The 23534-nt window shown below is 37.6% G+C and overlaps 1 long non-coding RNA gene across 2 annotated transcripts in view; it reads left to right on the top strand.

Moving 5' to 3' along the window:
* The window catches only part of LOC141278598 (uncharacterized), a 259133-nt gene that overhangs the window by 107043 nt on the left and 128556 nt on the right, over positions 1–23534 (top strand). Inside the window, exon 1 of one of the 2 annotated variants that reach the window (XR_012331550.1) lies at positions 569–793. The exons of the other annotated variant lie outside the window; for it this stretch is intronic. This is a non-coding gene — a long non-coding RNA (uncharacterized lncRNA). Of the gene's footprint in view, positions 1–568; positions 794–23534 lie in introns of those variants that run through there. 2 annotated transcript variants of the gene reach the window in all.

Here is a 23534-nt window from a genome sequence, read left to right as displayed (position 1 = left end):
GATAAAGCAGGGTAATGGGATAGAGCAACACAGGCAAGGATGGGAGATACAACTTCAGCTGAGTCATCAAGGAAAGCTCTACTGCAGGGTGGCATTTGGGCTGAGACATCAGAGATTTGGAGGAGCAAAGCTCTGCAAAGATCTAAGGGACAGTGACCACACCATGGTCAAATGTCTGCATGTGTGAAGGAAATTGTTGAGACACAATAGGGTCATGGTAGAGGAATGGGTAGTGAGAATGGGCCACCTTCTAGGGAAGATATCTTCACTGATCAACTAGCAAAGGAAGACACTTTGAACCTCCCTCTCTCATACTTTCTCAGCTGGAATTTCTCACCATCAGAGCCAGCACTTATGAATCCCTGGTGGTATTAGGAATGCTCTTGGGGAGTATCAAGTCAGACCTCTCTTTCACTAGCTCTCTGCCTGAACTCTTTTTCACTTGACACTTTTTCACCAGAACGTACATGCCTGTACATGTTTTCAAGTTCTTCCCTCCCCCAGGGACTGAGGGAGAAAATACCAGGAAGGAAAGAGATTTTGCCATTTACAGAATACTGACAACATACTGTCATCCCAAATAGGCAGACTCATTTCCAGAAAAGTGAGTCTGTCCACAGTTTTGAGTTTCAGTTCTGTTTTGTTGTCTCACCACTGACCAATTTTCTGCCAACAGAGGGTGGATTGGCTTTAGTGGAAATAGTTACTTCTACTATAAATATAAGAAAATCAAAGTAAAAAATACAGAATGGAAAGAGAATGTTCGAACGTGCAAGAGAATGCCACCTTAAAGGTAAGTGTTGGTTAGAAAAGAAACAAGACTAAAAAGAATTAACTGGTGAGTCTGTGTTAAAATAATGAAGTTTAGATTAGCAAATCTAAGATGGTCTATGCATCATACAGCATGACAAGAAAACAGAGTTGTTGAATGTGTTTCACCTATTTTCTGAAAGCATGGAGGAAAATGGGAAAGCCAGTTTGGACCCTTGCTAATAGAGAGCCATAGAATGAAAGGGCTGGAAAATATCTTGGAGATATTTATCCCAATCTCCATATTTTATTGATGAGGAAATGGAGGTCTGGGGAGCTTGAACGACTTACTCAAGTTACACAGGAGCTTTATGACAGACCCCAAATAAGAATTTGGTCCCCTGGCTCCAGCCCAGGTTTCTTGCTGCGTAGGTCACTGGCTCTCTGCTTGTCCTTTCCTTCCTTCATTTGGCATTGGTAATTTTATGCCATGATAAACTCTTCTTTGGCTCTCCTTCCCTAGGTTGAGTGACCCAGAAATAACTTCAGACACTCAATTCCATCTGACTTTCTCTGAGCCTGGTTCTTGTATAAGGGCAGCATTGTGGTACTTAAGGTATTTAAAAGAATGATGGAGTTCAAGTCAGAAGAATGAGGTCCAAATCACTTACCAGCTATGTTGCATAAACAATTACTACTCTAAACATAATTTTTTAAGCTATCAAATGAGCATAGTTAATTATTCCTACATACCTCAATGACTAGGGTCAAGTAAGAACTGAATAATTCCTAAAGTAAAAATGGTAATGGAGTAGAAAAGTTGCCGAGGACTTCTGAGTAGCTAACAATCTCACTTTAAAAAATAAAAATTTATGTATTTATTTATTTATTTTTGGCTGCGTTGGGTCTTCGTTGATGCACGCAGGCTTTCTCTAGTTGCGGCGAGCGGGGGCTACTCTTCCTTGTGGTGCGTGGGCTTCTCATTGAGGTGGCTTGTCTTGTGGAGCACGGACTCTAGGCGCATGGGCTCAGTAGTTGTGGCTCCCGGGCTCTAGAGCACAGGTTCAGCTAGTTGTGGCGCACGGGCTTAGTTGTTCTGCAGCATGTGGGATCTCCCCAGACCAGGGCTCGAACCTGTGTCTTAACCACTGATTCTTAACCACTGCGCCACCAGGGAAGTCCCAATAATCTCACACTTTATTATCACACCCATTTAATAGAAAGCATATGGTAACTGAAATAATTAAAGAAAAAAGTAAATAACAATATAGAAATTTCCACAAATAAATGAAGTTCATCATAGACAATTAATAAGTGACAACGTTAGCTAACCCAAAAGTCCAGGGTGCCCTTCTGAAGACATTTTAACCCTGAATGAGATTTGCACTTTAAATCAAAATAAAGTATTTGACTTGAGAATAGATACTCTGATGATTTTTAAACATTTATGTGTCTATCCACTACAATACCTATCAGAGTATCTTGTGTATACCACATGCTCAGTGTATATTTGGTGAATTTATATAAATTAAAGTCAAACTCGAAAGAGCGCATCAGAAACTATTCAGCTGTAGGTCTTTAGGTACTAACGTTAGTCCCTAGGGGTGGCAGTGAAAATAAATGTGTAGAATAAATTTTACAAATAAATTTAAAATTAATTAAATTCTCATTCATTTTTATGAATACTTAAGATCAAATTAATGATTTATGTTTTGTTGTCTTATTTTTGACATCTTTATAAAAATATAATTCATATATCAAAAAACTGTACATTTTACATGGGTGAATTCAGTAGCTTTTGGTAGAGTCATAGAGTTGTGCAGTCAACTCCATAGTCTGGATTTAGAGTACTTTTCTCTCTCCAACAATAAATCTCACACTCCGTAGTAGTCACTCCCCATTCCCCTGATGTGACCCTAGGCAACCACTAATCTAAATCTCTACAGATATGCCTGGTATATTACATTGATTGATTTTCTACATTAAACCAACCTGGAATTGGGGAATTATCCCAGGAAGATACTTCTCATGTGGTTATGAAATATAATCCTTTTAAAATGTTGCTGGATTAAGTTAACTAGTATTTTCTGAGAATTTTTTGCATCTATATTTGTAAGCATATTGGCCTGTAATTTGCCGGGGTGGGGGGTTGTTTTTGTTTCTCGTGTGATGTCTTTGTTTGGTTCAGCTATCAGGTAATATTTGTCTCATGGAGTAAGTTGGGAAGTGTTCCCTCCAATTATATGTTTTTGGAAGAATTTGTGAAGGACTGGTATTAGTTCCTCTTTAAACAATGTAGAATTTACCAGTGAAACTATACACTCCTGGGTTGTTCTTTGTGAGAAGTTTTTAAATGACTAAATCAATCTCCTATTATAGGTGTACTCAATAAAAGTATAACAAGAAAGATTTGAGATCTTTATTATGTGTTCAAAATAGACATTTACAGCTGTAAATTTCCCACTGAGCCCTTCTTTAACTGCATTCCATAAGTTTTGGTATGCAGTGTTTTCATTTTAATTCATGAAAATTTTTTCTAATCTGCCCTGTTATTTTTTTGACTCATTTATTCAGGAAGTTTAATTATTTTTACATATTTATGGATTTCCCAAATTTCCTTTGTTATTAATTTTTAATTTAATTTTGGTCTGAGGATATACTTTGTGTAACTTCAATCCTTTTAAATTTATTGAGACCTATTTTATGGTCTGTACTGGAGAATGTTTCATGTGCACTGGAGAAGAATGTGGATTCTGCTATCATTGGGTGGAGTGTTTTACAGATGTCTGTTAGTGTTTTATAGTCTTGTTCAAGTCTTTTATTCTCTTGTGGATCTTCTGCCTAGTTATGTTATCTATTATTTAAACTGAATGTTGAAGTCTTCAACGACTATTGAATTATCTCTCTCTCCCATCAGTTCTTTCAGATTTGATTTCATGTATTTTGGGCCTCAGTTGTTAGGAGAATGTATGTTTATAATTGTTACATATTCCTGATGGAATGACCCCTTCATCATTATACAATTTCTCTAGTATCTTTAGTAACATTTTTTTGTTTTAAAATTTATTTTGTCTGTTATTAGTAAAACCACTCAAACTCTTTTTTGAAATATCTTTTTCCACACTTTTACTTTCAACCTACTTGTAGCTTTGATCTAAATTGTGTTTCCTGTAGATAGCATATAGTTGGTTCTTTTTTTTCTATTTTTATTTTATTTTATTTTAAATTGAAGTATAGTTAATTTACAATATATGTTAGTTTCAAGTGTACAGCAAAGTGATTTATATATATAAATAAATAAGAACATATATATATATGTATACATATATATGTACTTTTTCAGATTCCTTTCCATTATAGGTTGTTACAAGATACTGAGTCTAGTTCCCTGTGCTATACAGTAGGTCCTGCTATTTACCTATTTTATATATAGTAGTGTGTATATGTTAATCCCAAACTCCTAATTTATGCCCTGCCCCCTACCTTTGCCCTTTGGTAACCATGAGTTTGTTTTCTATGTTTGTGGGTCTGTTTCTGTTTTGTATATAAGTTGATTTGTATCATTTTTTTTAGATTCCACAAATAAGTGATATCATATGATACTTGTCTTTCTCCGTCTGACTTATTTCACTTAGTATGATCATCTATAGGTTCAACCATGTTGCTGCAAATGGCATTATTTCATTCTTTTTTATGGCTGAGTAATATTCCACTGTATGTATATGTGTGTATATATATATATATATATATATATATATATACACACCACATCTTCTTTATCCATTCATCTGTCAATGGACATTTAGGTTGCTTACATGTCTTGGCTACTGTAAATAGTGCTGCTATGAGCACTAGGGTGCATGTATGTTTTTGAGTTAGAGTTTTCTCCGGATATATGTTCAGGAGTGAAATTGCATGATCACAAGGTAGCTCCATTTTTAGTTTTTTAAGGAACCTCCATACTGTTCTCCATAGTAGTGGTACCAATTTACATTCCCAACAACAGTGTAGGAGGGTTCCCATTTTTCCACACCCTATCCAGCATTTATTATTTGTAAACTTTTTAATGATGGCCTTTCTGACCAGTGTGAGGTGATACCTTACTATAGTTTTGATTTGCATTTTTCTCATAATTAGCTATGCTGAGCATCTTTGCATATGCCTTTTGGCCATCTGTATGTCCTGAGAACTTCTTTATAGCATTTCTTATAAATCAGGTTAGCTAGCAAATTGCTGAAATTATCTCATTTTTTTCTTTAATCTGAGAATGTCTATTTTGCCTTCATTTTTGAGAGATAGTTTTGCTCATTGTAAGATTCTTAGTTGAGGAATTTTTTTACTTTTTGAATATGTGAATATATGAATTTGAATTTTGAATATGTCCTCCTACTGCCTTTCTGACCTCCATTGTTTCTGATAAGATGTCAGCTATTATTAGAGTTCTCTTCTGCATAATGAGTTGTTTTATTCTTACTGCTTTCCAGGCTTTCTCTTTATCCCTAGAATTTAACATTTTATTATGATGTGTCTGAGTGTGGATCTCTGTGTTTAGGATAAAGTAAGATACTTGGAGTTAATAGCGCTTATTGGATATGTAGAATATTTCATTTTGTTTTTATCAAATTTGAGAAATTAAAAAAAATTGGGGTTAGGCATTATTTCTTTGAGTACTTTTTCTGTCCTTTTCTTTTTTCTCCTCTTCTGGTATTCTCATTATATATATATGTTAATATTCTTGATGGTGTCCCAAATCTGTCTGAGATTTCACTTTTCCTTTATTCTTCATCTTTGTTATTCAGGTGGTATAATCTGTATTGATCAACCTTTAAGTTTGATGATTCTTTCTTTTGTTGGCTCAGATTTACTGTTGATTCCCTCTAGTGAATTGTTCATTTTGATTATCAAACATTTTAACTACAGAATTTCCATTTGATCTCCATTATAATTTCTGTTGGTTTTTCTCTATTTGATGAGACATTGTTATCATACCTTCCTTTAATTCTTTAGAAATGGTTTCCTTTATTTTTGAAAATATTTATGATGGCTGCTTTGAAGTGATCATCTGCTGAGTCTACCATCTGGGCCTCTTCAAGGCAGTTTCTATTACCTGCTTTAATTCCCTGTGTATGGATCACAGTTTCCTGTGTCTTTCCATGTCTTATAATTTTTGGTTGAAAGCCGGACATTTTAAATAAAATAAGTAGGAACTTTGAATACTGACCTCCACCCCACCCTCAGGGGCTTGATCTTGTTATTGTTTGCTTGGTCATTTATTTGTTTAGCAACTTTGCTGAACTAACTCTTGGCAGTTTATTACCCTCCCCAGTGGGCAAAAAGCTCTCATATCCCTGCTTAATTTTTTTTTTTTAAAGCTTGCAGAATTTTTTTTTTAATTAATTTATTTATTTTGGGGTGTGTTGGGTCTTTGTTGCTGTGCGCGGGCTTTCTTTAGTTGTGGCAAGCGGGGGCTACTCTTCATTGCGTTGCATGGGCCTCTCACTGCGGTGGCCTCTCCCGCTGCAGAGCACGGGTTCCAGGCTCGCGGGCTTCAGTCATTGTGGCTCGTAGGCTCCAGAGTGCAGGCTCAGTAGCTGTGGCTCAGGAGCCTAGTTGCTCCACGGCATGTGGGATCTTCCTGGACCAGGGCTCAAACCCGTGTCCCCTGCATTGGCAGGCAGACTCGCAACCACTGCGCCACCAGGGAAGCCCCTCCCTGCTTAATTTTTTTTTTTTTTTTTTTGCAGTACGCGGGCCTCTCACTGTTGTGGCCTCTCCGGTTGCGGAGCACAGGCTCCGGACGCGCAGGCTCAGCGGCCATGGCTCACGGGCCCAGCCGCTCCGTGGCATGTGGGATCTTCCTGGACCAGTGCATGAACCCATGTCCCCTGCATCGGCAGGCGGACTCTCAACCACTGTGCCACCAGGGAAGCCCCCTGCTTAATTTTTTTAAAAATCTTTTAGTCTGGTTACCTAAGGATTGCCCCTACTTCAGCATAGGCCATTTATTTGTCAAAAATTGTGCTTAAGCTTCCTTGGCCAGTTATAGTTTTTCCTTTTACTACTGGATGTATGTATGGCTTGGAAGCTGCTATAAAGATTCAAGGAGTTTACATTTTTGCCCCCACATTCAACCAGGGACTAGTAGCTTGGATTTTTTTCTCTCCAGTTACTCCTGACAAGGCATGGCCTTGAGCATGCATTCAGTCTTCCTGACTGTCAAGGATGGGAATGATTTTGTTTTTAAGCCTGGTTTCCTAGGAGTTGCTCTGGGTCTTCATGGCTTATTGTTCATTCAGTGTTTGGTCAGAGGTTGTGTTTATGCTCCTAGTGCCAGTGAGATTTTGTTGATTGATCTGTGTGTAGCTTGGGGGAATGTTTTCAAATCTGCCTCATGTCCTGCTCTGATGTTCCTGAATGGGTACAGCCTAATTCACGGGCACAGTCTTCCTGAACCCCAGAGTTTACTATAATCCTAGGAGAGCTCTTTTTGGCTATTTATTTCCCTGGTTCTCTTTGATAAACTTCTGATTTTTCTGCCATTTTGCTTGTTTCTGCTATTATGAAGATATAGTGCCCATTCAATTGTTCTCCACCAAGATCTTCATTGTCTTTGACAATGCCATGAGGCCTGACATTCTCAAAACACTGTTACAAATATTGTTAGTCCCCTCAGGCAAAGCTATGGAACTTTGTCCTGGCATCCTATGTTTCCTCCCTGGGCAGAACCTCTGCTCTGATAAATCAGAGCTGTAGGTGTCCCTCCTTTCTCTTGAAGTGATACCCCTCTTCTCCAAGCAGGCTCTTGAGGGAGATTTTAGCTCCAGGTCTTGTCAGCTTGCCCCTCTTGGTGTAGGACATCTGCTCTAAAGGCAAATTCGTTCAAAAGCAGTGGGGTCTCCCAAGTTTTGGCCTGCCATGCCTAGAGTAGCACTTCTACCCCATGAGTAGGGGTTGAATGGGGAAAGGGAGCCCTAGTCCTCTTGGACCTGCATATCTGGAACAGAGCTTTTTCAGCATGGGGTTAAGAGAGATGAAAAATACAGGCAACCTGCCCCTCCCAGGATAAAACCATAGTCCTAGACTGGGAGCTGTGGAAAGAGGGAGCTTCCATCTTCTTGCTTGTATACTACTCAGGATAGAACTTCTATAACACAGAAATGAGGGATGGGGCAGTAATTGAGTGAGTCTTGGCTCATCTGCTACAGTCTCTTGCTGTTCTTACCAAGATGTGGTGGGTTTTTTGTTTTTTGAATCGAATATTTCTCCATTTGCCAGATGCCATTAGGACAATATCCAGAGATTTTTTAAATTGGGTTTTTTGTTTTGTTTTGTTTTTAGTAATTTTCTCTAGTTACATCCTTTTTTGTTGGGCAGAGTCAGCTGTGTTCCTGATTCTACTCTTCGGGAAGTTGGCCCTTTTATATTTTTAACTAAATAAATGTGCTTTTAACCCTTTGTTATTAATAATAATATTCTTGGGTAAAGAATATTATTCTTGGGTATTCTTGACTTCTCTGTGTCTCTTTTGAGCGGCAGTGTTCTTTACCTGTGCAAGATAATCTGTATTATCTAATAAAAAGAACAAACCGATCAAATATATACTGAAGTAATAGTGGGGGACTAGCAATAAAGAAATGCTAAATTTCATAGAACTCTGAATTTCTATAAACTCGGATATTTGAATTAATGTTTTCCTTTGGAGCTGTTGGCAAATCACACAGTCTATTGGGTACTTCATTTATTCAAGTGAAGGTGATAATCCTGAGTTGCTCAGAATGTAATTATGAAGACTGATTGAGGAGGATTGTTGAAAGATGGTAGGGTTGTTGAAAGATGGTGGAATCCGATCAGACTGACTCGTTCAAAACCTGGACTCTGTCACTTACTGTAAGCATTATGTTGTTACTTAACCTTTTTAGGCCTCCGTTTTTGTTGTTGTTTACATGTAAAATGAGAGCAATAACAACTATTTCAAGCAAATATTAGTATTAAAATAATTTATACAAGTGCGTCGTACATTGTTTTCTATAGAGTAGAATAAAGGTTGCAAATTATTACAATTTTTTATTATTAGGTATTATTAAGACTAATATTAAGAATAATAAGAAATCCTTTAGGTAGTAAATCATATAAATACCCCAACTCTATCAATTAGGATGCTTTGGCTCTAAGTAACAGAAAAATCAGCTCAAAAAATTCTTTCTTTCAGGAAATCTAGAGGGAGGGGAGTTTCAGGGTTGGTTAAGTTAATGGCTCAGAGGTGTCATCAGGATTTATGCAGTCTTTTAGTTCTTCAGTCCTCAGAGTTTTCCTTGTTGTCTTAGGTTGATTCCTTTCAAGGCACAGATGGCAACTACAGTTCCAAGCATCACATGCAGGTTGCAATGTCCATAGGCTGAAAAGAAATTGACTCTCTTTTATTCCTTTTTAAGGACAAAGACGACTCTCCTAAAAAGTCCCTAAGAAGCTTCCCCTCAGTTCTCATAAACCAGAATTTTGTCACATGCCCGTTGTTAATATATCATTGGTAAAGGGTTGAGATTACCCTTAAGGAAATTAATAAAGATTTACCCCTCTTCCTCAGGCTATTAGAGAGGTTTAACATCTCTGAAAGCAGATTGTATTCTAGTACCTGAGTATAACTGGGTTTCTGTGGGCAAGGGAGAAGAAGAGAATGGATTTGGATAGATAATCAATAACATCTATTACATCTGTGCTAGGCATTAGGGGACTTAGAGATCAATAAGATACTTTATTTTCAAGGAAATTATATTTATTAATAATATTATGAAAAAATAATATCATGACTACAATTGTCCATGATAACTGATACATTGCCCTGTCAATGTCTTTGAAGCCATGGGTTTAAAAGAAAATGAGACATTAACTAAACTTGTTGACTCTCATACAAACTCATCTCATTTCCTTTATTCTCACCAAGACATTCTGTTTAGCCAGCATTGCAGATACAATCAATCAAATTGGCTAAAAACAATAAAGGGAAATTTGAAAACTATCCCTCAATGATGGGAAAGTATCACTAATATCTAGAAAAGTTAAGTTTATTTCATCTGTAAAGAAACTAATTCATGTTGATTTGAAGAATCATCACTTGATATTCCAGACTGTTTTGAAGAAATCACTCAGGGTCTGTCTAGTGGCTCAGACCTTCCAAGTTTCTACCCACAGAGTAACACATTCTGTCAAGTAGGCATCTGAAAGTTTTACAGAAAATAATAATAGAGATTTAGTTCTGTTTTGAATGAACACCTAAGAAAGTCCATTTTTGACTGTAGTTGGGGGTAGAGAATACAGTTGAAAGTGGTTTTAATTTTAGTGTTTTATACTTGGTAGTGGATTGGAGAGAGAAGTGCCAGTGTCTAGATTTATGAAGCATTTACTATTTGTCCATGATTTCTAAGTTTATTCATTCAACAAACTGCACAGCTAAGTAGCTCACATATGTTCTATATTTTTGTAGGAAATGATGAACCCCACAAAGTAAAAGCCCTTCAAGGACTTTAATATAATCATATAGTTATAATACAAAAAAGCAAGTGATAAGACAGTTCCTGCTATAGGACTTATACAGAAAGAACACAATAAACAAGAGATGCAACAAAGAAAGATAATGATAGATATAAACATAATGATACATTGCACATACACATAGACATATTCATCAGATATTTATTGGGTCTTTGCTACATATAAGACACTATGCTAAAAAGAAACAAAGAGAAAGAAAACATTCCTGAGCTCAGAAAATTTACAAGATCACAAGAGAGATAACCTGCATACTTAAAGTACTAAAAACTAAAAAGAAAAAAATGAATAATTTTTAATAAAACTAACAAATGCATACATAGGGGTTATTATCCGCCAGGAGCTACCCTAAGCACTTTACATACACTAACTCATTTAAACTTCACAAACTGCACTAAAGTAGATAGTATTATTATCCCCATATCACAGAGGAGGAAACTAAGGCACAGAAATAACTTGCCCAAGGTTGCATAACTAGAAAGCGGGTGAATTTGGACTATAGCCCAGGCATTCTTTCTCCAGAGTCTATGCTGTACATGGTGCTTCATAATTATGTGCAAGGTAACCACAGAATTTCTATACAGGACAGAACAAGATATAGAATTTGACATTTTAAGAAGATATAAAGAAAATACTTGGAGTCTTCAGAGAAACGAGATATTGTTTCTAGTTCAAAGGATAAAATATGCCTTTCTGAAAGAGAGAACATTTGGAAGATGTGGAGGATTTAGGCATGAAGGATTTAGGCAGGGACAGCCTTTGGGGGAGGGTAATAGAATTGAGAAAGTACAAGGTGTTATAAGGGAGTGAAGGTTTTTTCAGTGTAGTTGGAATATAGTTGGTTAAAGGAGATTAACTGAAGATTAAAGTGGAAAGAATCCTAAACTGTTAGGGCTGGCGATGCCTTAACCATCAGTTACTCTAGCTCCCTTATTTACTGACAAAGAAAACGAAACCCAGAGAGAGAGAGAATGACTGGAGCATCACCCTGGTGGGGCTATGACTGGCAGAGCCTGGACCAGAGCTCTGTTCTACTGACTCGCTAGGCCAGGAGTTTTCTTATTCCACCAAATTATAGGAGCAGATCAAGGAGAAACTTTATATGTAAGTAACAGTAAACTACTAAAGGATTTTGAGTACGGAAAGAAGACCTAAATTTGAATCCCAAGTCCTTAACCTGCCAGTTGTGTGATTTGCGAGGATATTACTTAACCAGTTTAAATTCAGTAGGTTGAGCTGTAAAATGGGGAAAATAAAATGCCTATGTCATAGGGTTGCTTTGAGAAGTCGATGAGGTGTCTTACACGTAGTAATAGTAGGTGCTAAAAAAATAGTGAAATCAAAATTTCTTCTCCCTTCCTTTCTTTCTATTCTTTTTTTTTCTTTTTTTTTGTTTTGTTTTAGTAAACTTTCCTTTTCCACCCCCCACTTCTTCTTTTTCTTCCTCTATCAAATAGAAGGGTGGGGAAAGGCAGACACTGATCCACCCCACACCTACCTGCAATGTGCTCCTGCCCAGGATCTGCACCTCTTGGCCTGAAGTTTGCTTTGGAAGCATGCTATGCCCAAGCTCATGGCAGACCAAACATACCAGAATGCCCATAATCCGCCCCCCAGAGAAGCCCTCAAACAATGGCTGAAGAATTGGGTTGGAGAAATTCGTCAGCTTCTTCCTTGACACACTGGTTAAGCTTCCTCTGAGGCACAGGTTCCAGGTCGTTTCCCAGGGTTTCCCCCCAGAATTGATCTCAGTGCCCTCTGGGATAGCACACCCTTCATTGGCTGCCTTCCCTTCCCTGACTCACTTCTTCATTCCCCTTTCAACCTTTCAAATAAACTACTGGCAAATGATTATTTGTGTGCTTTGGGAGGAATTCCACACTTAGATGGGACGGGATCATAAATGATGGAACTGGGTCCTAGAAGATCAGGGAGGAATGGGAATAAATAGATTCCCTTAGTCCAGGGGAAGAAATAAATAGATTCCCTTAGTCCAGGGGAAGAAAAAGGACATTTTCAGGGTTGATACTGGCAGTTTACTGACAGCCAAGCTAGCTCTCTTATCTATGTTATCCTGCCCTCTCATCATTTCTTGATATTCCAGGGCTGAACAACATAATCTCAGAAGTCTCATTATAATGTCTACTGGGAAATCCTGAATGGCCTGGCTCCTGGGCTGACCTTTCTTTCCCAAGGCTGATAACCTCTCGGGTTTTTTTTATTTTGGTTTGGTTTGGTTTGGTTTTTTTGCGGTACGCGGGCCTCTCACTGTCGTGGCCTCTCCCGCTGTGGAGCACAGGCTCCGGACGTGCAGGCTCAGCGGCCATGGCTCACGGGCCCAGCCGCTCCGCGGCATGTGGGATCCTCCCGGACCGGGGCACGAACCCGTGTCCCCTGCATCGGCAGGCGGACTCTCAACCACTGCGCCCCCGGGAAGCCCCCTCTCTGGGTTTTTGATAGCAGAACGAGGAGGAAGCCACCAGTGCTAATATGCGCCGTGATTCTGGGAACAAGGGTATTCCCAATACACAAACACCAATAACTGTCATTTTCAGAATTACTGTGGTGGTGCTGGTGATAAAGGCACCCTAGAGTAGTTGCCTGCTTATCTAGATGACAGTCAGTTTTCTGGAACTATGTAGATGGGTCTGGGCCAGGAAGAGGCTTTTCTCTGAGGCTGCAAGAGATTTGCCAACAAAAGCAGAGAACTCTTGTAGTAGCCCTACCCTTACACCAAGGAGAGTGCTGCCTTGAGAAGGGCAAGGCTGGTCTTTGTTCCCTACCTAGAATCTCCAGTTTCACACATCCATCTCCCAATTAGACCTTCTTTGTGCTACAAGGCAGAATCCAAGAGAGCTTGTTGTGCACAATGCAGACAGGAGGAAGGGATATCTTTAGCAGACTCACATGAAAATATCTTTTAAAAGTCTAGAGCACTAGGAGAATGAAACCAACTGGTGTCCAAAAGGACCTTTTAACAGTCCAGGGAAACAAAGCCATTCAAGTTTCAGGGATTGTCAAGGCTAGACTTTCTGAGGAGATTATCACTAATATGGCCTCTGTGTCCAGATGATGATGAAGTCGTTTTCATGCAGTAAATACCTAGACTACACAAATAATGTGAGAAATAGTTTTCTAACACATTGAGATTTGAAATATGACCTGTGTTTGAAATTTAAAATGGGGGTACAAATATGGGCAAATTGAAAGTAGATAATTTTCTAAAAATCAATTGGTTGAAAACAATTGTTAAAATCAGGATATTGGTCAAAAATGGATATTTCCAATCTCGGCAACTTTTCACTCAGTGATGCTTACCACTTCATTACAAAAACCATTTGTTCACAAATGGGGATAGCACTCATCGTGTATTGAGTATTTAGGGTGAATAGTAAAATAATGTCTATGATTATTGGAAAACTAAATTAATTAAAATGATCTATAAAGTATTTTCAATCTCTTTATTTCTTATTCCACTCCTAAAACAACATACTGAACTGTAATTAATGCTCTTTCTAAAAATATTTGACAAAAAGAGAAAAAGAAAATAAAATCAGGCATTCATTTGTTCCTTTGGGAAGTTTAATTTCTTTATAAAGAATTATTTGTCACAATTCCTTATGTTACAAAAAGTCAGGAAAATGTAGTTAAGTATCAACTGAAAGTAGACAAAATGGCTTTTAAAATGTGTTTTTAAAATTTTTAAATTACTCTAGGTTGCTTAAATATTAGTAGTATATGAACAAGTGGTTAGACACTTTAAATGTTTACCAATTTATTTTGCGTTATTTATTTAGACAGAGAAATATTTTTTATAATTCCTGAAAATATTAACCAATGAATTTAAAATAATTTTATAAGATTTTAAAAATAAATAAAAGTACTAAAATATAAACAAATATTTACAAACAAGTATAAGAAAGATGATTCCCTAACCAAACACTTTCTGAAGAAAAGACTTAAAAAAGACTTGTAGCCTAAAAATTATAGAATGATCGCATGATACACAGAAATTACATATTTTTTTAAACCAGTGACTGGAAAGGTTTTTGTTTTCAACTAATTTGTGATTTTAACCAATTTGTTTTAGAGTAAGTCACTTGGAAAAATTTTAGTCATGAAGTTTATACAGGGCAGTCACATTCTACAAGATGTTGATACAAGATTTAGTGACTTTCATGTGTATGATTTCCAAAATGACTTATTGAAACCTAGAAATAAAGACTATAGGGGTGATGACTGTCCCTGTGTTATGTGATTACTTGGCTGTTGGGTAGAGAGGGCATCCATGTGATAGAGAGATGTTTCTTGAAGCAGGGCTCTTCATCATGATTTCCTGCAGAGGTCCAATCAGGCCTGAATGGATGACACAGGGGAGACCCTCTTATGTGCTTTATACAAAAGATTTTGGTACTGTGGTCTGTGGATTGTTTCCTGAAAGAGAGTAGTAAGGTAAATCACAATAAAGCACTCTAGTGAACAAAATAGGTTCTGCACAAGCCACAGAATAGATCTGGGTGTGTCAAATACTATCATATGATTTCTATTCCAAATTCCCTTGGTGGAGACAAAAGGCTAAGGATACTTACCTTGAAAAGATCAAGAGACAGAGGCAGAGAGAAAGAGAGAGAGACCTGAGAAGTCTTTATAGATTATTATGATATTTAGTTCTCCCAGGCTCAATAACACCAAAACTAGGAAAGGACACCTGGTCAAATTCTTTGCAAATTCTGAGTCATAAAAAACTTGTGACTAGTACTGTACATTTCATATTACTAAATTAGAGCCTATAGAAGGTTTTATGACTAGTTCTTGGCAAAAAGATCAGAGAATGTCCTTTCAGCTGCCAGTGCTAACTGAAAAGGCAGTAGATTTTTGTAAGCAAAGGCAGTGGGCTGAGTAAGTATATTTCCTGAAGGGTGCCTTTGACATTTGCAAGTAAAACTCAGCATTAGAAGCCTAGATGTATCCGGTGAAAAACAATCTGTGAGCTGTGAAACTGCAAAACAATTTTGTGGATCATTTGGTAAAGTAATTTCTTGATCTGGTCTCCTTTGTCAGTAGTGCTATGATATTGACAAGATTGCTCTATTCTGGCGTTTTCTTTCTATTTTCTATTCTTCTGAATGCTGATGAATTAAGGTTTCCATAAAATAAAACTTTTGGCGATAGGAATGTAATCATCATGGCTTTTATATTTACTAAATTTTCTATTTAAAAAAAAAACTTATGAGGGTAATGAACACTTGGTGTAGTAGTCAAGCAAATACAAATGAATAAAATATTGTCTCCTTTGCCAATCCTTCCCCCAAATGAACAGTATTATCAGTTTACTGTGTATCCTTCCATACCTTTATGTCTATAAAATGTATTAATTTGTAAAAATTGGCATGGCATTCTTCTCATCCCTGTATACACTCATTTTTGCAATGTGACTTTGTGGCTCCTTCCATCAAGAAATCGAGTCTATTTCTTTACCTAGATCTGGGCTTGGCAGGGTGAGTTCCTTTGATCATTAGGGCCTGACCAACATGACACTGGGAGAGCAAATGATGGAAAGCATTTGCCTTTGGGACTTGTCTTGAGCACCACATGAGTTTTATCACATCATAGTTATGCATAGAGCCCCTCCAAATTATGAAACAAAAGTAGCACATAAAGGATTTCTGAAGTCTTTGTTTAATGAGATAGGTCTTTTATCGCATTGTGTGATCTGATGGAACTTATATGCAATAAAATCTCTTACATTTCTATCTATGTATATGTAAATATATGCTTTACTTTTTAAATTGAAGTATAGTTGATTTACAAGGTTGTGTCAATTTACTGTACAGCATAGTGATTCAGTTACGCATATATATACTTTTTTTTACATCTTTATTGGAGTATAATTGCTTTACAATGGTGTGTTATTTTCTGCTTTATAACAAAGTGAATCAACTGTACATATACATATATCCCCATATCTCTTCCCTCTTGCATCTCCCTCCCACCCTCCCTATCCCACCCCTCTAGGTGGTCACAAAGCACCGAGCTGATCTCCCTGTGCTATGCAGCTGCTTCCCACTAGCTATCTATTTCACATTTGGTAGTGTATATATGTCCATGCCACTCTCTCACTTCTGCCCAGCTTACACTTCCCCCTCCCTGTGTCCTCAAGTCCATTCTCCATGTCTGCGTCTTTATTCCTGTCCTGCACCTAGATTCTTCAGAACCATTTTTGTTTTTTAGATTCCATATATATGTGTTAGCATATGGTATTTATTTTTTATATTCTTTTTCATTATGGTTTATCACAGGGTATTCAATGTAGTTCCCTGTGCTATACAGTAGGACCTTGTTGTTTATCCATTCTATATATAATAGTTTACATCTGCTAACCCCAAATTCCCACTCCATCATTCCCCCCCACCAACCCCCCGGCAACCACAAGTCTGTTCTCTGTGTCTGTGAGTCTGCTTCTGTTTTGTAGATAACTTCATTTTTGTCATATTTAGATTCCGTGTATAAGTGATATCATATGATATTTGTCTTTCTCTTTCTAACTTGCTTCACTTAGTATAACAATCTCTAGTTGCATCCATGTTGCTGCAAATGGCATTATTTTGTTCTTTTTTATGGCTGAGTAGTATTCCATTATATATGTGACCACACCTTCTTTATCCATTCATCCATTGATTGACATTTAGGTTGTTTCCATGACTTGGCTATTGTGCCTGGTGCTGCTATGAACATAGGGGTGCATGTATCTTTTCAAATTATAGGTTTGTCTGGATATATGCCCAGGAGTGGGATTGCTGGATCATATATAAACTCTATTTTTAGCTTTTTGAGGAACCTCCATACTGTTTTCCATAGTGGCTGCACCAATTTACATTCCCACCAACAGTGTAGGAAGGTTCCCTTTTCTTCACACCTTCTCCAGCACTTGTTATTCATAGAATTTTTAATGATGGACATTCTGACTGGTGTTAGGTGGTACCTCATTGTAGTTTTGATTCGCATTTTTCTAATAATTAGTGATGTTGAGTGTCTTTTCATATGCCTGTGGGCCATCTGTATGTCTTCTTTGGAGAAATGTCTATTTAGCTCTTCTGCCCATTTTTCCATTGGGTTGTTTGTTTTTTTGTCCTTACATTGTATGAGTTGTTTGTATATTTTGGAAGTTAAGCTCTTGTCAGTCACATCATTTGCAAATGTTTTCTCCCATTCTGTAGATTGTCTTTTCATTTTGTTTATGGTGTGCAAAAGGTTGTAAGTTTGACTAGGTCCCATTTGTTTATTTTTACCTTCATTTCTATTGCTTTGGGAGACCGACCTAAGAAAACATTGGTACAATTTACGTCAGAGAATGTTTTGCCTTTGTTCTTTTCTAGAAGTTTTATGGTATTATGTCTTATGTTTAAGTCTTTTATGCTTTAGTTTTAAGAGGGCAAGCATATGAGAATACATGACACCTTTTAAAAAAAAGCTTTTTAATCTAGCTGAAAAGACAAAGGCATTATAACTGTCATCTCTCACCTTTTTGTACTCTACTTTCCACTTCAGCCAGTGTGTTTCTCCCCCTAAATTCCTGACATTCCCATGTTTGCTTCATCTTCCTATTCTGTAGGGATAATGTTGGAGAGTGATCTGCTAAATTAATTTACACTAACGTGACAGGAATTTATTGGGTTATCTTCCTGATGTGGGTAATCTAGAGAGAGACTAATCAGAGTTTATTCCAAAAGCATGAATTGATAATGGTGGAATTTTAGGCCAGGAATATCCGATAGTTGAAAGTTCACACACAACCTCTTCCATCTCAGCCAGCCTGTCCCTAATACATTCTCAGATATATGCCTTCTCAGGAACACTGCTGTTCCTTACCCCAGGATTCAATTGGATGTAACTGGAGATAGAATACTTTTCCATTGTATCAACAGAGATAAAAGAGTAGAAAGAATTGTGGTAGTATGTTTATGATTAAAATCAGGATATTGATCACTAATGTAGTCAAAAGATTTTTTCTTGTAAGTTGCAGGAGAGAAAAAAACCAACATGTGACTCAGCTAAAACTACATACAAATATCTCAGTATACTGAAGCATTAGAACCAATCAGGTCATTTTTTAAGATGTATGAAAAATTATAATAGTGTCAACGCATCAGTAACAACACTCACAAGCCAGTTATTTCATTGCAAATCATCTTTAGCATGGCCAACTGTTATACATATGTAAACACTTAGGGGTCTGTAGTGTGATAGATAGACAAGATGATAGAGATAGATAGATAGATAGATAATTGGGTTGGCCAAAAAGTTCGTAACATCTTACAGAAAAACCCGTAGATAGATAGAGAGATAGATAGATGATAGGTACATAGATGGATAGATAGGGAGAGATAGATGATGGCCATGGATAGAGATGTAAATTTGTTTTACAAGAAATATTTTACGAGAAATATTTAATTTAGTATAGAATTGTTTGCTGCTTTTGTCTATTGTCTTCTGGTTATGCCTGGCTCATAGTATTCTTCTATATGCCCACCCTGCTGTCATCCTTCGTGAATTCAGTGTGTATGTGGGAGGACCATTCAGCACTCTGGCCTCTCAAGTTCTTGATCTTCTCCACTGCAGTGACCTTTATTTATATTCCACGTAAGCCATATACTCCAGTGATCACACACTGGACCTTGACATCACTCACGCATGCTTTCCCTTGAAACCTTAAATTCAAACAGTCTGATCTCCGATCATAAACTCTGGTCCTCCAGTTCTATCCCTTGATTTACTATACCCTATTCTCATAGCTCATGAAGACCACCAGTCTCTTGATCCCTCCTAGTTCCCATGTACTCAGCCCCTTTCCATCCTCTTCCTTTTCTATGCAGCTTAAAATCCATAATTAATCACTTTTAATATTCTCTTCCTAATTAAATCAACACCCTTTCATGTTGGCCTTCCACCACACCAGCTTGATAAAACTCAAACTATTTATAGATAGTTTACATAATAATATATATCAGTCCAACTGCTTTCTCTGTTTTTATGTCCAGGCTGCCTAGCTAAATTTGGTATCATGATAAAAACGTGGTCTTCAACCTTAACTGGACCCTCATTGCTGTTAAACAGTCAAATATTTCATCAGTTCTAGCTCCCATTTCTAATAGTGACTGTTTAAGAGCTTATCTACTCTTCTCAAGCTTCTTACCTGAATACACTCTCCCACAGTCTCAACAAATTACCACTCTCACCTTCTACTATGCCAAAAAGTAGAAATCTGTAGGTAGGAACTCATCTTCTTGCAACCGCATCTGCAAGCTCACCTGCATCTGCACATATCTTTGCCTTCTTCCTTTGGATTCTAGTGAAACACACGCTCCTCTCTGTGTAGTCAGGTTTTCCATCTGTGTTCTCCATCCTATTCTGTTCCTGTCTGTTCAGGGAACTTATACCATCAACTTTCCTTTTATCTTTTTGTTCAACTTTTCCTTCTGTACATGTTTTTTCTACTAGCATTCTTTTTCTTTATGGTGAGTGCTTTTAGTAACCTCTTTAATAATTCTTTCTTTACCCCAAAGTGATGGATATATATGGAATTAATTTCTATATGTGAGATAAGGATCCAGTTTCACATTTTTCATATAGGTGTTTAATTGCTCCAACACCATTTATTGAAAACAATATGCTTTCCCCTACTTGTTATAAATTGAGTGTCCATATAAACATCTCTTAGTCTTGTAGTTCTTCACTACCTTGTTAGCTTTCTGATGCCATCAAGGAGATTTACTTTGGAGGGAGTCCAGTTTTCTGGTTGTCATCGATGTTCTAGAATTAAATAGCTCTTTTTCAAATTTGCTACTTAAAAAAAAAATCCACAGTCTCTGCTGAAATTCATTTTTTTGTAACATCTTTATTAGAGTATAATTGCTTTACAATGGTGTGTTAGTGTCTGCTTTATATCAAAGTGAATCAGTTATGCATATACATATGTTCCCATATCTCTTCCCTCTTGCGTCTCCCTCCCACCTTCCCTATCCCACCCCTCTAGGTGGTCACAAAGCACTGAGCTGATCTCCCTGTGCTATGCAGCTGCTTCCCACTAGCTATCTATTTTACATTTGGTAGTGTATATATGTCCATGCCACTCTCTCACTTCGTCCCAGCTTACCCTTCTCCCTCCCTGTGTCCACAAGTCCATTCTCTATATCTTCTGCTGAAATTCTTGATATTATCTATTGTCTCCCTGAAAATAACAAGCAGAATTTTTCTAAAGTTGTGTCTGGTAACCATAATATCTAGAAGCCTTATAGGTCTATTTCTGTATCTGTTGTTTCTGCTGGTTCTCACCTATATTACCTTGTCTCCCCATGTGTATGATTAATTTTTATTATCTTCTAGACTTTGTGTTTGACAAATTTCTTTTTTTTTTTAATTGTTTTTTTTTTTTTGTTTTGTTTTTGTTTGCGGTACGCGGGCCTCTCACTGTTGTGGCTTCTTCCATTGCGGAGCACAGGCTCCGGACGCGCAGGCTCAGCAGCCATGGCTCACGAGCCCAGCCACTCCGCGGCATGTGGGATCCTCCCGGATTGGGGCACGAACCCGTGTCCGCTGCATCGGCAGGCGGACTCTCAACCACTGCGCCACCAGGGAAGCCCTTGACAGATTTCTTGTCTGAGACCTAGGATAGTGTCATCGTTCTCCAGAGAGGTTTGCTTTTGTCAGGTTCCTGGGAAATTTGCAACCTGTCTTCACTGAAATCCAGTATCAGGCGTTGATCTGATTTGAATCTGGCTGGATGCTCTATAAGGACAGTTCTACCCCTACTTTACCCTTACTCCTAGAGTACCCCTCCAAATCAGGGACTCTGTAGAAACTATACCCTTGGTGAGCCCTGTGCTCTTTCCAGAGAAAGAGCATTCCTCCACAACACCAACTTAAAAAAAAAGAAAAAGTAAACCGTAATCCCAAATATAAAATAGATAAAAGCAACAGTGCTCTAGTTGAAACTAGACAGTAGGACCTGAAACAGGGAATTAAATCTTCTTAGTCTCATTGTGGTTCCTAAGATGGTTCCTAAAATACCTCCGATGAATCCACCTCTTCTAGAATATCTTTTAAAAACCATGTAATTTTAGAAAAAAGCACTTTGATCTACTTTTATAAAACTAGATGGCTGGCTCAAGCAAAGGCCTAAGCCATGCACACAAGCCCCTTATATCTAATTAGTTTTACTTACATCTATAGTCACAGGCTGCATCCTTAAACTCAGGCTTTTATAACTAAAATTTAAGCCAAGGATAATAGAACCTGAAGATGTGGTTGGCTCAGTACAAACCAGCAGTAGTCAAATGACCCCAAGCCTCCTGTCCTTTGTAGATGGACAGAATGTTTCAATTTTTATTTAGTCATTTATGAAATACTTTTAGAGTACCTACAATGTTCTAGACTTTGAAGATATCATAATTTTAGAAAGCAATCAATGTGTTTTTTATCTTCTAGTCTTCTGCTTAATTAGGTAGGAAGGCTATTTTTGTATTATGCTTTTAGTGTTATGTGCAAGCACCAAGCTCTCAGTAAGTCTATATTTTTATCTCTTCAGTAAATTTCCCCTTTTTACCACTTTAAAAAAATCTGGATTCTTTATTCACCTCTTTTATCAGTGATACCACTTCCTTTGAAACCCCCTCAGGCAGAAGCACTGATTCTATCGTAGCCTCCTCTCTTGAGTCTGGGAGGCTGTGTCTGCTTTCTGTGCTAACCCACAAATTCCTCCTGACTACACCTTTAGTTCAAAAGCCTTTATTCCACTGAAAGCCATGCCGTCTAACTCTGCCACTCTTTTCCCATGGGATTCATGCAGCAGCAATTTCATACACCACATGATTTCAGTAATATATTGGGTTGGCCAAAAGGTTCATTCGGGTTTTTCCATAAGATGTTACAGAAAAACCCGAATGAACCTTTTGGCCAACCCAATATTATGACTTACAATTGAATTTTGCCCCTTTTCTCACCATTTGTTATTTGCCCAACTCAAGGTTACTCCTCCTAACTGTTACAGAATCTAATAAATGGTCCACAGTTGGTCCTCAACATCCCACTCTATTATTTATCCTGGTGGTAACATCTAATGTCTTCATGGTTGCTTTTTCTTCTCCAATTATCCCTTCCTCTCTACTTCGACAACACACTTACTTATGTGGATATGCCTTGGACTTGATCAGTACCTGAGAGGAGGTGACCTTTGAAGTCTTGAACTCGGAAATTTCTCTTTTGACCACAACCCCTTATTCTTCTGTATTTCTCTCTCCCTCATGCCCACTAAACCTCATCACTGAAATAATTTTAACTTCTAGCTCCCTTGACCAGTTTTATTAGGCTTATTTTCCCAAGTCCCTCACTGCCTCCACTTTCCTTTACTTCCAATATACCATCTCCACACCCTGCAAGTTTTCTTATCCCCCCATTATTCTGCCAAATTAAAACATCCAGTTCAGGACTTAGTGTTCTAATTATTCTGATTTAGGTCTGATATAAGCTCCTGGAGAAAAAGTGCATGATGCTGTTGATTAGTTTCATTACAAGTGTAATACCTCTAATCTCAGTCAACATTGCAAAACAGTTCCTTTATTCTTTTCTTTCTTGAATTTATTTTTTTTAATTTTTATTTTGTATTGGAGTACAGTTGATTGACAATGTTATGTTAGTTTCAGGTGTACAGCAAAGTGATTCAGTTATACATACACATGTATGTACTCTTTTTCAAGTTCTTTTCCCATTTAAGTTATTACAGAGTATTGAGCAGAGTTCCCTGGGCTATACAGTAGGTCCTTGTTGGTTATCTATTTTATGGATACTAGTGTGTACGTGTCAATCCCAAACTCCCAATCTGTTCCCTGCCCCGCCTTTCCCTGGTAACCATAAATTCATTCTCTGTGAGTCTGTTTGCTTTGTAGATAAGTTCATTTGTATCATTTTAGTTCCTTTATTCTTTCCCAGCAGCTTCTGTTCCTATTCCCCATAGAGAAATAGAGAATACCCAGAAGTTTTCACTCTACACAAAGCCTCAGCAGATGACCCAGGTTCCTATTTCACTGAGAAAAGAAACATTATCAAGTAAAAATGTTCTTAGTTCAAACCTATATCTTCAACCCACTTTTTTGTCTTATTGAAGTGGAATAAATATAACTTCTGAATTGCTAGGTTAATTCTGCTACATATATTTTTGGTCCCATTTCCTCTTGCATCCTTAG

The sequence above is a fragment of the Tursiops truncatus genome, chromosome 1 (genome assembly GCF_011762595.2).
Source record: "Tursiops truncatus isolate mTurTru1 chromosome 1, mTurTru1.mat.Y, whole genome shotgun sequence".
Lineage (NCBI taxonomy): Eukaryota > Metazoa > Chordata > Mammalia > Artiodactyla > Delphinidae > Tursiops > Tursiops truncatus.
This window is presented reverse-complemented; position numbering and strand designations above follow the sequence as displayed.